The 13,333-nt window shown below is 49.1% G+C and overlaps 1 protein-coding gene across 2 annotated transcripts in view; it reads right to left on the reverse strand.

Annotated features, from left to right (window-relative positions):
- bcar3 (BCAR3 adaptor protein, NSP family member) overlaps positions 1–10,433 on the reverse strand; it is a 167,498-nt gene extending 157,065 nt beyond the window's left edge. For both annotated transcript variants that reach the window (XM_078408257.1, XM_078408255.1), the window contains exon 1: positions 9,867–10,433. The gene's annotated coding sequence lies outside the window, so the exon portion shown is untranslated. The remainder of the gene's footprint in view (positions 1–9,866) is intronic.
- Positions 10,434–13,333: the final 2,900 nt, after the last annotated feature.

Raw genomic sequence — 13,333 nt, forward strand, 5'->3', positions numbered from 1 at the left:
TCCACTGCGAAATCTCCTCAAGGTGTGCCCTACTTTGAAGAAGTTCTCCTCCTCTCTCCAACGATAGTTCTGCAACATCCTCTCTCACTGCTCCCCCGTGATTCCTCCTGCTCTCTGACCTTTTTTTGCATATCTTTCATTTATTGTTCTTTATCTCTCCACGTCATCGTCTATATGTCTCTTTTCCCTTATCCCTAACCAGTCTGAAGAAGGGTCTCGACCCGGAACGTCTCCCATTCCTTCTGTCCAGAGATGCTGCCTGACCCGCTGTGTTACTCCAGCTTTTTGCATCTATCTTGCACATTGAGTCCCTGCAGACTGCAGAGAGATGCTAAGTTTAGTTTTGTTTAGTTTATGTAAGAAAATAACTGCAGATGCTGGTACAAATCGAAGGTATTTATTCACAAAATGCTGGAGTAACTCAGCAGGTCAGGCAGCATCTCGGGAGAGAAGGAATGGAGAGGAGGAGAAGGGTCTCGACCCGAAACGTCGCCCATTCCTTCTCTCCTGAGATGCTGCCCGACCTGCTGAGTTACCCCAGCATTTTGTGAATAAATACCTTCGTTTAGTTTATTGTCACGTGTTCCGAGGTTCAGCGAAAAGCTTTTGTTGAGTGCTAACCAGTCAGCGGAAAGACGATCCATGATTGCAATCAATCCTTTTACAGTGTGCAGATACACAAGGGAATAACGTTCAGTGCAAGGTGCAGGCCAGCAAAGTCCAATCAAGGATAGTCCGAGGGTCACCAATGAGGTCGACAGTAGTTCAGCACTGCTATCTGGTTGCTGATTTAATGGCCATTGTCTAGTATAAGACCTCTCTTGCTTTCTAAAACAATCATGGTTCCCCCGATGCCCAGCGGAGGGGTGTGGCTGTATTTCAACATCTCAAGTGAAAACCCACCCCTCCAGCAGTACCAATGTGAAGTGTCAGTGTTGATCAAATGCTCAGCTCTATAATAAAATAACTGCAGATGCTGGTACAAATCGAAGGTATTTATTCACAAAATGCTGGAGTAACTCAGCAGGTCAGGCAGCATCTCAGGAGAGAAGGAATGGGTGACGTTTCGGGTCGAGACCCTTCTTCAGACTGATGTCAGGGGGGCGGGACAAAGGAAGGATATAGGTGGAGACAGGAAGATAGAGGGAGATCTGGGAAGGAGGAGGGGAAGAGAGGGACAGAGGAACTATCTAAAGTTGGAGAAGTCGATGTTCATACCACTGGGCTGCAAGCTGCCCAGGCGAAATATGAGGTGCTGTTCCTCCAATTTCCGGTGGGCCTCACTATGGCACTGGAGGGGGCCCATGACAGAAAGGTCAGACTGGGAATGGGAGGGGGAGTTGAAGTGCTCGGCCACCGGGAGATCAGTTTGGCCAACGCGGACCGAGCGCAGGTGTTGAGCCAAGCGATCGCCGAGCCTGCGCTTGGTTTCGCCGTTGTAAATAAGTTGACATCTGTACAGCTCTGTACACTGGGATGTTCACCGACAACCTCCTGTAACAGAGGCAAGAGTTCTCTCCCCTGAACCAGTCCCCTACAACTAGGTATTTGATGTTTCCATACGTCCTGTGATAAATTAAATCCACATTTTCATCTACCCAGCACGGCTAATGCCATACAGCATGATAGCACGCACAAAAGCTTTTCCCTGCACCTCGGTACGCAATAAACATAGCTAATAACAGTTTAGTTTATTGTCACGTGTACCGAGTTACAGTGAAAAGCCTTTTGTTGCGGGCTAACCAGTCAGCGGAACGACAATACATCAGTTCAGTTCAGTGTATCACAAAAAGCTGGAGTAACCTCGCGGGTCAGGCAGCATCTCGGGAGAGAAGGAATGGGTGACGTTTCGGGTCGAGACCCTTCTTCAGTCTGACCCGAAATGTCACCCATTCCTTCTCTCCTCAGATGCTGCCTGACCCGCGAGGTTACTCCAGCTTTTTGTGATACCTTTGATTTGAAACAGGATCTACAGATATTTTCCTACACAGTTCAGTTCAGTGTAGTTTATTGTCACGTGTACCGAGGTACAGTGAAAAGCTTTTTGTTGCGGGCTAACCAGTCAGCGGAAAGACAATACATGATTACAATCGAGCCGTCCGGAGTGTACGGATGCATGATAAAGGGAATAACGTTGAGTGCAAGATAAAGGCAGGAAAGTCCAATCAAAGATAGTCTGAGAGTCGCCAATGTGGTCTCCAATATTCGCTGGGGCAGTTTATCATTTTTGAATAGGAGGGAAAGCTTGGTTCTGATACTAATTAGTGAACAGAAAGATTTAAATAGGTGTGCATGTGACCATTTTAATCCCACGGCTGTTTTAGATTAGATTCGAGACCAGAATCCTCCAACTCCCATCTGTATTTGCATTAGCAAACCCAGCTGTTATCCTGATGCTTAAATCATCGTGTAGCTCTCCTTAGGTGAAGGACCGTGAATGCATGGCATGAAAGTGCGGGGAAAACCATTCAGCACTAACTTCAAAATAATCTGGATTCTTGGTGAAAAAGGAGAGAAAAAACAATTCTTCTGGGAACTGGAGTGCAAGTAATTTGACAGCTCGTTCAAAGGGAATTTAACTCTTTGGTAATCTGACGTTCTTCGAATTATTGGGGTAAATCAAGTGTGTTTTATTGTCATCATGTCCCAAAACAGAAGAATTAAATTCTTACTTGCAGCAGCAAAGAGGTCAGCAGGGTGGTGCAGTGGTAGAGTTGCTGCCTTACAGCACCAGGGACCAGGGTTCCACCCTAACCACGTGTGCTGCCTGCACAGAGTTTGTACGTTCTCCCAGTGACCACGAGGGTTTCCTCCGGGTGCTCCGGTTCTCTCCCACACTCCAACTGGACATAACTGGACTTATGGTTCAACAACTCGTGAACATTTTCTGACCAAATAGCAAAAAGAACCAATGGAACCTGCAAAGGTAAAACATGGGTCGGGAAAGATTGTCCCAACCAATGGCAGTGCAATCAACTCATCCTTTAGTCAGAGGGTGGTGAATCTGTGGCATTCCTTGCCACAGAAGGCTGTGGAGGCCAAGTCAGTGGATATACTTAAGGCAGAGATGGATAGATTCTTGATTAGTAACATTGTCAGAGGTTACGGGGAGAAGGCAGGAGAATGGGGTTAGGAGGGAGAGATAGATAGAAACATAGAAACATAGAAAATAGGTGCAGGAGTAGGCCATTCGGCCCTTCGAGCCTGCACCGCCATTCAATATGATCATGGCTGATCATCCAGCTCAGTAACCTGTACCTGCCTTCTCTCCATACCCCCTGATCCCTTTAGCCACAAGGGCCACATCTAACTCCCTCTTAAATATAGCCAATGAACTGGCCTCAACTACCTTCTGTGGCAGAGAATTCCACAGACTCACCTCTCTCTGTGTGAAGAAATGTTTTCTCATCTCGGTCCTAAAAGACTTCCCCCTTATCCTTAAGTTGTGACCCCTGGTTCTGGACTTCCCCAACATCAGGAACAATCTTCCCGCATCTAGCCTCTCCAACCCCTTAAGAATTTTACATGTTTCAATAAGATCCCCCCTCAGTCTTCTAAATTCCAGCGAGTATAAGCCTAGTCTATCCAGTCTTTCTTCGTATGAAAGTCCTGCCATCCCAGGGATCAATCTGGTGAACCTTCTCTGTACTCCCTCTAAGGCTAGAATGTCTTTCCTCAGATTAGGCCAGGATCAGCCAGGATTGAATGGCGGAGTAGACTTAATGGGCCAAATGGTCTAATTCTGCTCCTATCACATGATCTTATGGAATAGGAGAAAGAACAGGCCATGCATCCCTTCCAAGCTGCTCCTCCGTTCAATATCATCATGGCTAATTTTCACTCTCAAAAGGGCATCACAGTGGTGCAGCTGGTAGAGTTCTGCCTCACAGCGCCAGAGACCCAGGTTTGATCCTGACCTCAGGTGACGTCTGTGTGGAGTTTGCACGTTCTCCAGGTGGATTTCCTCCAGGTGTTTGGGTTTCCTCCCCATCGTATTTGTGTTCCGGTTTGAAAATTGTCCCTTGTGTGCAGCAAGCAGATGAGAAAGTGGTATAACAGAGAACTAATGTGGATGGGTGATCAGTGAACGGCGTGGCCTAGATGGGCCGAAGGGCCTGTTTCCACACTGTATCCCCTATCGAAGCTAAATACCATTAGGGCAGCATGGTGGTGCAGCGGTAGAGTTGCTGCCTTCCAGCGCCATGGACCCGCGTTCAATCCCGACTACGGGTGCTGTCTGTATGGAGTTTGTGCGCTCTCCCCGTGACCGCGTGGGTTTTCTCCAGGTGCTCCGGTTTCCTCCAACACTCCAAAGATGTACAGGTTTGTAGGTTAATTGGCTTCGGTAAAACAATTCTAATTGGCCCCTAGTGCGTAGGGCTCGTGTACGGGGTGATCAAAGGCTGAAGGGCTCTATCTATAATGTCTAAGAGCCTAAAGCAGCAGCACTACAGGTTTGCAAACACAGTACTCAAGAGTCAAGAGTTGGTCAATAGATGATATATTAAACAAACGAGAAAAAGTTCAATAAACAAAAAAACCTACTACAGTGCAAAAACAAAATAACACCTAACGTTTCCAGAGCAACCCAGGCAGATTGTAGTTTAAATGGTGATCGCAGTGTGATGGTTGTTGGGAAATTGAGAGGGAGATGAAACATTAACAAAACGAGACTGCAGCATTAACACAGGATCACCAAGACAGACGTTTCTTGAGTTGAGAGTCTCGGCACAGTGGTACAGCAGTAGAGTTGCTGCCTTACAGCGCCAGAGACAAAGGTTTGATAGATTCTTGATTAGTACGGGTGTCAGGGGTTATGGGGAGAAGGCAGGAGAATGTCAAGTCAAGTCAAGTCAATGGCCTCAGGAGTTTGCACGTTCTCCAGGTGGATTTCCTCCAGGTGTTTGGGTTTCGCCCCGCATCGAATTCTATTTCTATAGCACATTTAAAAACAACCCACGTTGACCAAATGGGGTTGAGAGGGATAGATAGATCAGCCACGATTAAATGGCGGAGTAGACTTGATGGGCCGGATGGCCTAATTCTGCTCCTATCACTTACTGTGATCCTAACTACGGGTGCTGTCTGTACGGAGTTTGTACATTCTCCCTGAGACCGCGTGGGCTTTCCCCAGGTGCTTAAACAGTTTCCTCCCACATCCCATGGACGCACAGGTTTGTAGGTTAATTGGCGTCAGTAAAATTCTAATTTTTCCCCTCGCGTATACGATAGTGTTATTGTACGGGGTGATGGCTGGTCGGCACAGACCCGGTGGGCCGAAGGGACTGTTTCTGCGCTGTTTCTCTAAAGTCTAAAGTACTACCTTCCAGCACTCCCATCCCTCTCCATTCTCTACCTGTGCCAGTCTGTACAGCTTTAAGGGGCCCATTCCATCACAAGCCAGTGCAGATGGTTTACATTTTCATTGATGATATAGTGCAAGCAGAGGAGAGACAGAACAAATTCTTTATCTTTCCTCAGAACAGAAGTTAAATACTTACTGCCTTATCAGCAAGTCAGAACACAAAGGGATCGTACCCTGTCTTAGCCTGCATTCACACGATATTTTCTTACATTCAGCAAATAAGGCATGATTTGAGTTCCTGTTTTAATGTGGCAATCTCAGTGATGGCGGCTTTGGAAAGAGACTGGAACTTACCAAATCTCTTATTTTGTGTTAATGAAAGACACAGCACGCAAAGAGGACCTTTAGCCCAGAGTCCACACCAGGTGGCGCCAGCAAAGGCCGCCTGGCCAACAGACTGTCAGTCCCTTCCTTCTTTGTTGTTTTAATAGTATGTATTAAATGTATGTTTTTAGTGTTCTTTAGCTTGTTTTATGTGGGGGGTGTGGGGGAAACTTTTTCTAATCTCTTACCTCGACGAAGATGTGATTTTTTTTTCCCCCGTATCGTATCTCTGTCCGCACTGCGGCCTAACATTGAGGAGTTGGCGGCCTTTGCTGGAGACCGACTTCGAGAGCTCCAGCCGCGGGAGCCTGTGGACTTACCATGGCGGAGCTTGCGACAACTTGGCCTGGGATCGACCTCTGAGCTCCACCCGCAGGAGCCTGTGGATTTTAACATCGTGGAGCTCACGGTCTCTGGTTAGAGATCGACTTCAGGAGCTCCAAGCCACGGGAGCTTTGACCGTCCCAACACAGGAGCTTTGACCACCGACTGCGGGAGCTTCGATCGCCCTGACGGATGGTTCGACTGCCCCGACCGCAGGAGAATAAAGAGGAAGACGTTTGGACTTTATTGCCTTCCATCACAGTGAGGAATGTGGGGAATCCGCTGTGGTGGATGTTTATGTTAACATTTATGGAGTTGTGTGTCTTGTTGCTTTTTAAAAAAAAGTATGGCTGTATAGTAATTCGTAAATCACTGTACCTTAATTGGTACACGTGACAATAAAAGACCTTTGAAACACAGGTCTCTGGCGCTGTAAGGCAGCAACTCTACCGCTGCGCCACCGTGCCGCCCTGATAATATAATCTAACATGATCTAACTTTGTGCTCCCTATATCCTCATCAATTCATCCCAGATTCTACCACTTACCTATCTATATGCACAAGGGAAAATCTACAACGGTCAATGAACCTACCAGCCAGCACGAGGTTGAGATGTGGGGGGAAACCGGAGCGCCCGGAGGAAGCCCAAGCTGTCACAGGGAGAATGTGCAAATACCACACAGATAGCACCCGAGGTCAGGATTGAACCCGGGTCTCCGGCGTTGCAAGGCAGCAACTCTACCAGCTGCGCCACTGTGCCTGCTATGTAAAAAGGTTTGTCCACTTTTGCCTAGATCACGCAAACTGTACTTGTGTCATTGGGCTGCGGTCAATCAGAGACCAGTTTTACAACACACCTGACAGTTTCCATTGAAATCCAAGAATAGCCATCCCAGAATGCACCTTCTATCCCTTTGTTAGTTTAGTTTAGTTTATTGTCATGTGTACTGAGGTACAGTGTGCGTGCCATCCAGTCAGCGGATTACAATCAAGCCGTCCATAGTGTACAGATACAGAATGAAGGGAATAATGTATAGTGGATAAAGTCCAGTAAAGTCTGATTAAAGATAGTCTGAGGGACTCCAATGAGGAAGTTGGTAGCTCAAGATCACACTCTAGTTGTTGATAGCATGATTCAGTTGCCTGATGACAGCTGGGAAGAAACTGTCCCTGAATCTGGAGGTGTGTGCGTTTTTGCACTTCTGTTCCTCTTTCCCGATGGGAGAGGGGAGAAGGGGGGGGAGGGGGGGGGGGGGAGACTGGTCCTTCATAATACTGGCGGCTTTGCCGTGGCAGCACGAGGTGTAGATGGAGTCAATGGAAGGGAGGTCGGCTTGTGTGATGGTCCGGGCTGCGTCCGCATTCTGGTCTCCAAGAATTGAACAGTGCCAGGTGTCCTCTTGTACCTCACTAGTTCCCACCGCCTATCTGTTTCTGGAGTCTTCAGCTGCTGTTGTCACAACACAACACAACACAACACAGTGGTACTCAGAGCATACTGCACTGTCGGAAGGACCATTGTTCAGATCAACCATTAATCCAAATGCTCCTAGCAACAGCTTAAAATTGATCCCCATCCTCTTATTCAAAGGACAGGCAGGAGTTCCTGACAAACCAACACCAAACTAACAAACTGCACTCGAACAGACTAACTAGTAGTTTTCTGAGGAAGGGTCCTGACCCAAATTTTTTCCTATCCATGTCCTCCAGTTATGCTGCCTGCCCCCCCGAGTTACTCCAGCGCATTGCGGCACGGTAGCGCAGCGGTAGAGTTGCTGCTTTACAGCGAATGCAGCGCCGGAGACTCAGGTTCGATCCTGACTACGGGTGCTGCACTGTAAGGAGTTTGTACGTTCTCCCCGTGACCTGCGTGGGTTTTCTCCGAGATCTTCGGTTTCCTCCCACACTCCAAAGACGTACAGGTATGTAGGTTAATTGGCTGGGTAAAATGTAAAAATTGTCCCTAGTGGGTGTAGGATAGTGTTAAATGTACGGGGATCGCTGGGCGGCACGGACTTGGAGGGCCGAAAAGGCCTGTTTCCGGCTGTATATATATATGATATGATATGATGATATGATTGCGTCTTTTTTGTTTGTAATCCGACATCTGCAGTTCTTGTTTCTACATCCTCCAAAGATGTTGCCTGACCTGCTGAGTTACTTTGTATTCTAACCATTAGTTTATTCTTGTTTCTGCTTGTGGGATCTCACTGTGTAAGTAACTCATCAGTTCATAGGTTCTAGGCGCAGAATTAGGCCATTCAGCCCATCAAGTCCACTCCGCCATTCAATCATGGCTGATCGTTCTTCCTCTCTCAACCCCATTCTCCCGCCTTCTCCCCATAACCCCTGACACCCGTACTAATCAAGAATCTGTGTAGGAAGGAACTGCAGATGCTGGGTTAAACCAAAGATAGACACAAAAAGCTGGAGTAACTCAGTGGGAAGGGCAGCATCTCTGGAGAGAAGGAATGGGTGACGTTTCAGGTCGAGATTCACCAATCTGAAGAAAGGTCTCGACCCAAAACGTCACCCATTCCTTCCCTCCAGAGATGCTGCCTGTCCCGCTGAGTTACTCCAGCATTTTGCGTCTAATCAAGAATCTGTCAAGAATCCACCTTAACAATATCCATTGACTTGGCCTCCACACAGTTCAATAACTCTACCGCTGAGCCACCGTGGCCAACCCTAAACGTTATTCATCTTATCCCCTTTATCACGTAGCTGTACACAGTGGGTGGCTCAATTGTAATAATTCATTGTCTTCCGCTGACTGGTTAGCACGCAACAAAAGCTTTTCACTGTACCTCGCTCGGTACACGTGATAAAACTAAACTAAACTCAATGTGTAGGAAGGAACTTGCAGATGTTGGTTTACACCGAAGATAGACACAAAGTAACTCGTCAGGACAGGCAGCATCTCTGGAGAGAAGGAATGGGTGACGTTTCGGGTCGAGACCCTTCTTCAGACTCAGACTACACACAAGCAAGGCAGCACCGATTCACGACAGACTAAGTAGTTTGGGAGGGGCACAGGAACACCTGTACTGAGAATCATTCAACATGGCCCTTCAGCCCAACTTGCCCAACGTTCAAGATGCCCCATACAATTAGAAGCCAGTTCCCCACATCAAAGTTCCTCTGCTCACCCACAGCTTGAGAAGTTGCCTAGCCAACCCAGGCTTGGATAGAGTGGATGTGGAGAGGATGCTTCCACTAGTGGGAGAGTCCAGGACCAGAGGTCACACAGCCTCAGAATTAAAGGACATTCCTTTAGGAAGGAGACGAGGAGGAATTTCTTTCATCAGAGGGTGGTGAATCTGTGGCATTCATTGCCACAGACGGCTGTGGAGGCCAAGTCAGTGGAAATTTTTTTAAGGCAGAGATAGATGGATTCTTGATTAGTACGGGTGTCAGGTGTTATGGGGAGGAGGCAGGAGAATGGGGTTAGGAGGGAGAGTTAGATCAGCCATGGTGGAATGGCAGAGTAGACTGTTGTGATATTGCAGGTACTACTTTGTTGTATTAGAAGGACTACTTTGTTTGCCTGTGTAGTAATGTGTATATAAGGTAATGATGTGATTAGGTGGCCATTCTGGTCCCAGGTGGAATCAGCCTGGAGTTAAGCTCCAGCATTGTAACCTTTTCACACACGTGTACTTGTGGTCCGTCCAGAGTCTCAACAAAGGTGCAACAGGTACCGGGCCACGAAGTACAACATAGACCTGGTGGGCCGAATGGCCTAATCCTGCCCCGGTCACTCGTTCATCAGTGCCCACTTCGTGATGTAAACCCCCCCACCCCCCCCCCCCACCCCCCCCCCCCAAGCAAGAGAAAGAACGTTTCACACTACCTTGGGGAGCACTCACGCTTGTTGTTGAAGGAAGGCGATGTCCAGGGTAACAGCAGCCAGCAGTTGTCCACCTACCTCTCTTTGGCCAAGGGCAGTGTGTGGATGGGTGGGTGGGTGCTCCTGGTCTGGAGCCCAGTACAGACAGTCAGAGGCGTTGACAGGGAGCAGCCTCTTGTTACAGAGTGAAGAAGCGATACACTGGGCTGTGTAACTGTGAGCCACTCACCCACGGACACACCTCGCAGCCCCAGTCACCAATCACTGAGACATGCTCCAGGCAGCCGCCTTCCCCACTCAACCCGCGCCTGCAAAAGTGTTGCTCTTGTTTCTCTTTCATGGCAACGTTGACGGGACGGGAGCGGAGTTGGTCATTGCATTCCTTGCATTCTGGCAGCGAGTGGAAAGGCGAGTGGAAGAGCTGGAAACATTCTGCTGCGGTCAGCAAATGGACTATGAACAGCCAGCCACTCACTCAGCCAGCCTGCCTGCCTGCCAGCCTTCCCCTGCCTGCCAGCATGCCAGCTAGTCAGCCTTCCCCTGCCCGCCTTCCCCTGCATGCCAGCCACTCAGCCAGCCTTCCCCAGCCTGCCTTCCCCTGCCTGCCTGCCAGCCACTCACTCAGCCAGCCTTCCCCAGCCTGCCTTCCCCTGCCTGCCTGCCAGCCACTCACTCAGCCTGCCTTCCCCAGCCTGCCATCCCCTGCCTGCCTTCCCCTGCCTGCCTTCCCCTGCCTGCCAGCCACTCACTCAGCCTGCCTTCCCCTGCCTGCCTTCCCCTGCCTGCCTTCCCCTGCCTGCCTTCCCCTGCCTGCCTGCCTTCCCCTGCCTGCCAGCCACTCACTCAGCCTGCCTTCCCCTGCCTGCCATCCCCTGCCTGCCTTCCCCTGCCTGCCTTCCCCTGCCTGCCTGCCTTCCCCTGCCTGCCTTCCCCTGCCTGCCAGCCACTCACTCAGCCTGCCTTCCCCTGCCTGCCATCCACTCACTCAGCCTGCCTTCCCCTGCCTGCCTTCCCCTGCCTGCCTGCCTTCCCCTGCCTGCCATCCCCTGCCTGCCAGCCACTCACTCAGCCTGCCTCGTCCAGCGTGCTCCTGAATAACAAGTGTCCGTGCACAACAAGAACCTGCATTTGTATAGCACCGTGAACCGTCCATTTGCAAGTCTCGACTGCGAGGGGCGTCACTCGAACACTGCATTTCTGATCTTCCACAACCCTAGGTATTTATTCACAAAATGCTGGAGTAACTCAGCAGGTCAGGCAGCATCTCAGGAGAGAAGGGATGGGTGACGTTTTGGGTCGAGACCCTTCTCCACAACCCTTGTCTGTTAAACACGACAAGTTTCATCTCTTTTTGAAACTCTTTTGAGTTTTCCTCCATCATTCTATTCACAGTAGGTGATGAATGATACAACAGGAATATTGACCCCATTTTACTGATGCTGGTCTGTGACAGGAATTATCAAATGAAGCCAAATCCTTTAAATGGAACAAACAAAAACACAGTGCTGGAGGAATTCAGCATCTTTAGTTGAGAGATACAGCGTGGAAACAGGCCCTTCGGCCCACCCATCTGTGGAATCGGCCCATCTGTGGAATTCTCTGCCTCAGAAGGCAGTGGAGGCCAATTCTCTGAATGCATTCGAGAGAGAGCTAGATAGAGCTCTTAAGGATAGCAGAGTCAGGGGGTATGGGGAGAAGGCAGGAACGGGGTACTGATTGAGAATGATCAGCCATGATCATATTGAATGGCGGTGCTGGCTCGAAGGGCCGAATGGCCTCCTCCTGCACCTATTGTCTATTGTCACCCAGTCCGCACCGACCAGCGATCCGACACTATCCAACACACTCTGGGGACAATTTACATTTATACCAAGCCAATTAACCTTCAAACCTGTACGTCTTTGGAGTGTGGGGAGGTTGTATGTTCTCACAGGGAATGTCCACACAGACAGCACCCGCAGTCAGGATCGAACCCGGGTCTCTGGCGCTCTAAGGCAGCAACTCTACCGTTGCGCCACCGTGTCGTCCTTGATCTGTGGAGGGAAATGGACAGACATTGTTTTGGGCCGGGACCCTTCCTGTGTAAGAATCGGTTCCTCATATTCCAATCACCCTGAATCAGGTAGACACAAAATGATGGAGTAACTCAGCGAGTCAGGCAGCATTCCCTGGAGAAAAGGAACAGGTGCCACATAAGGTGGTGGTTGTATGGAACGAGCTGCCGGAGGAGGGTGTTGAGGAAGAACTATCGCAAAGTTTAAGAAACATTTAGATAGGTAAATGGATAGTGAAGAGGGATATTGGTCAAATGCAGGCAGGTGTGACTAGTGTAAACGGGGCAGGTTGGCCGGTGTGGGCAAGTTGGGCCGAAGGGCCTGTTTCCACGCTGTATGACTCTATGACTCCATGTCATGTTTTGGGTTCAGACCCTTCTTCAGAAGCCTCTCCCCTGACTCTCAGTCTGAAGAAGGGTCTTGACCAAAAACGTCATCTATTCCTTTTCTCCAGAGATGCTGCCTGACACGTTGAGTTACTCCAGCATTTTGTTTCTGTTTTTGGTGTAAACCAGCATCTGCAGTTCCTTCCCACAAACCCTGAATCAAGTTACTGACCTCATGATTTTGAACCACCCCACATAACCAGCAGCAAAGAAGATCACAAAAAGTGGTGAGCACTGCCCAGTCCATCACGGGTACTGACCTCCCCACCATCGGAGGGATCTACAGGAGTCGCTGCCTCAGAAAGGCAGCCAGCATCATCAGAGACCCACACCACCCTTGGCCACACTCTCATTTCACTCCTGCCATCAAGAAGAAGGTACAAGAGCCTGAAAACTAACGTCCAGGTTTAGGAGTAGCTTCTTCCCTACAACCATCAGGCTATTAAACACTTCAACCTCCAAATAGACCCGAACTACATAGAAGATAGATACAAAAAGCTAGAGTAACTCAGCGGCACAGGCAGCAACTCTGGAGAGAAGGAATGGGTGTCGTTTTGGGTCGAGACCCTTCTTCATAGACTTGGGGTAATTATTTTTGTCTTTTGGATATGGGCCAAGCGCAGGCAGGTGGGACTAATGTAGATGAGGCATGTTGGTTGGAATGGGCAGGTTGGGCCGAAGGGCCTGCTTCCACGCAGTATGGCTCTGCGGCTGATTGCAACAATGTTCTGACTTGAAGTTACAAGAAGTCCCAAGGCACTTCACAACCAAGCGTAAACCTCAATCTCTACAATATGCAATGTGTTTGGAGCACTCTGCTCCATGTTTACATTATGTTCGTACAATGAGCGTGCTTGTGTGTCACGTTTAGGTCACCAGATAACATCTTGCCTTTGGGGCAGACTGTGGTTGAAGACCTACGCACATAATCCAGGCTCTCTTCAAAGTGCGACGTAAGGCAGATGAGATGCAACCCTGGGGCCTTCTCTGTTGGATGTAGAAGATCTCTGATGTAGATAGAGCTCTTAAG

The sequence above is a fragment of the Rhinoraja longicauda genome, chromosome 11 (genome assembly GCF_053455715.1).
Source record: "Rhinoraja longicauda isolate Sanriku21f chromosome 11, sRhiLon1.1, whole genome shotgun sequence".
Classification (NCBI taxonomy): domain Eukaryota; kingdom Metazoa; phylum Chordata; class Chondrichthyes; order Rajiformes; family Arhynchobatidae; genus Rhinoraja; species Rhinoraja longicauda.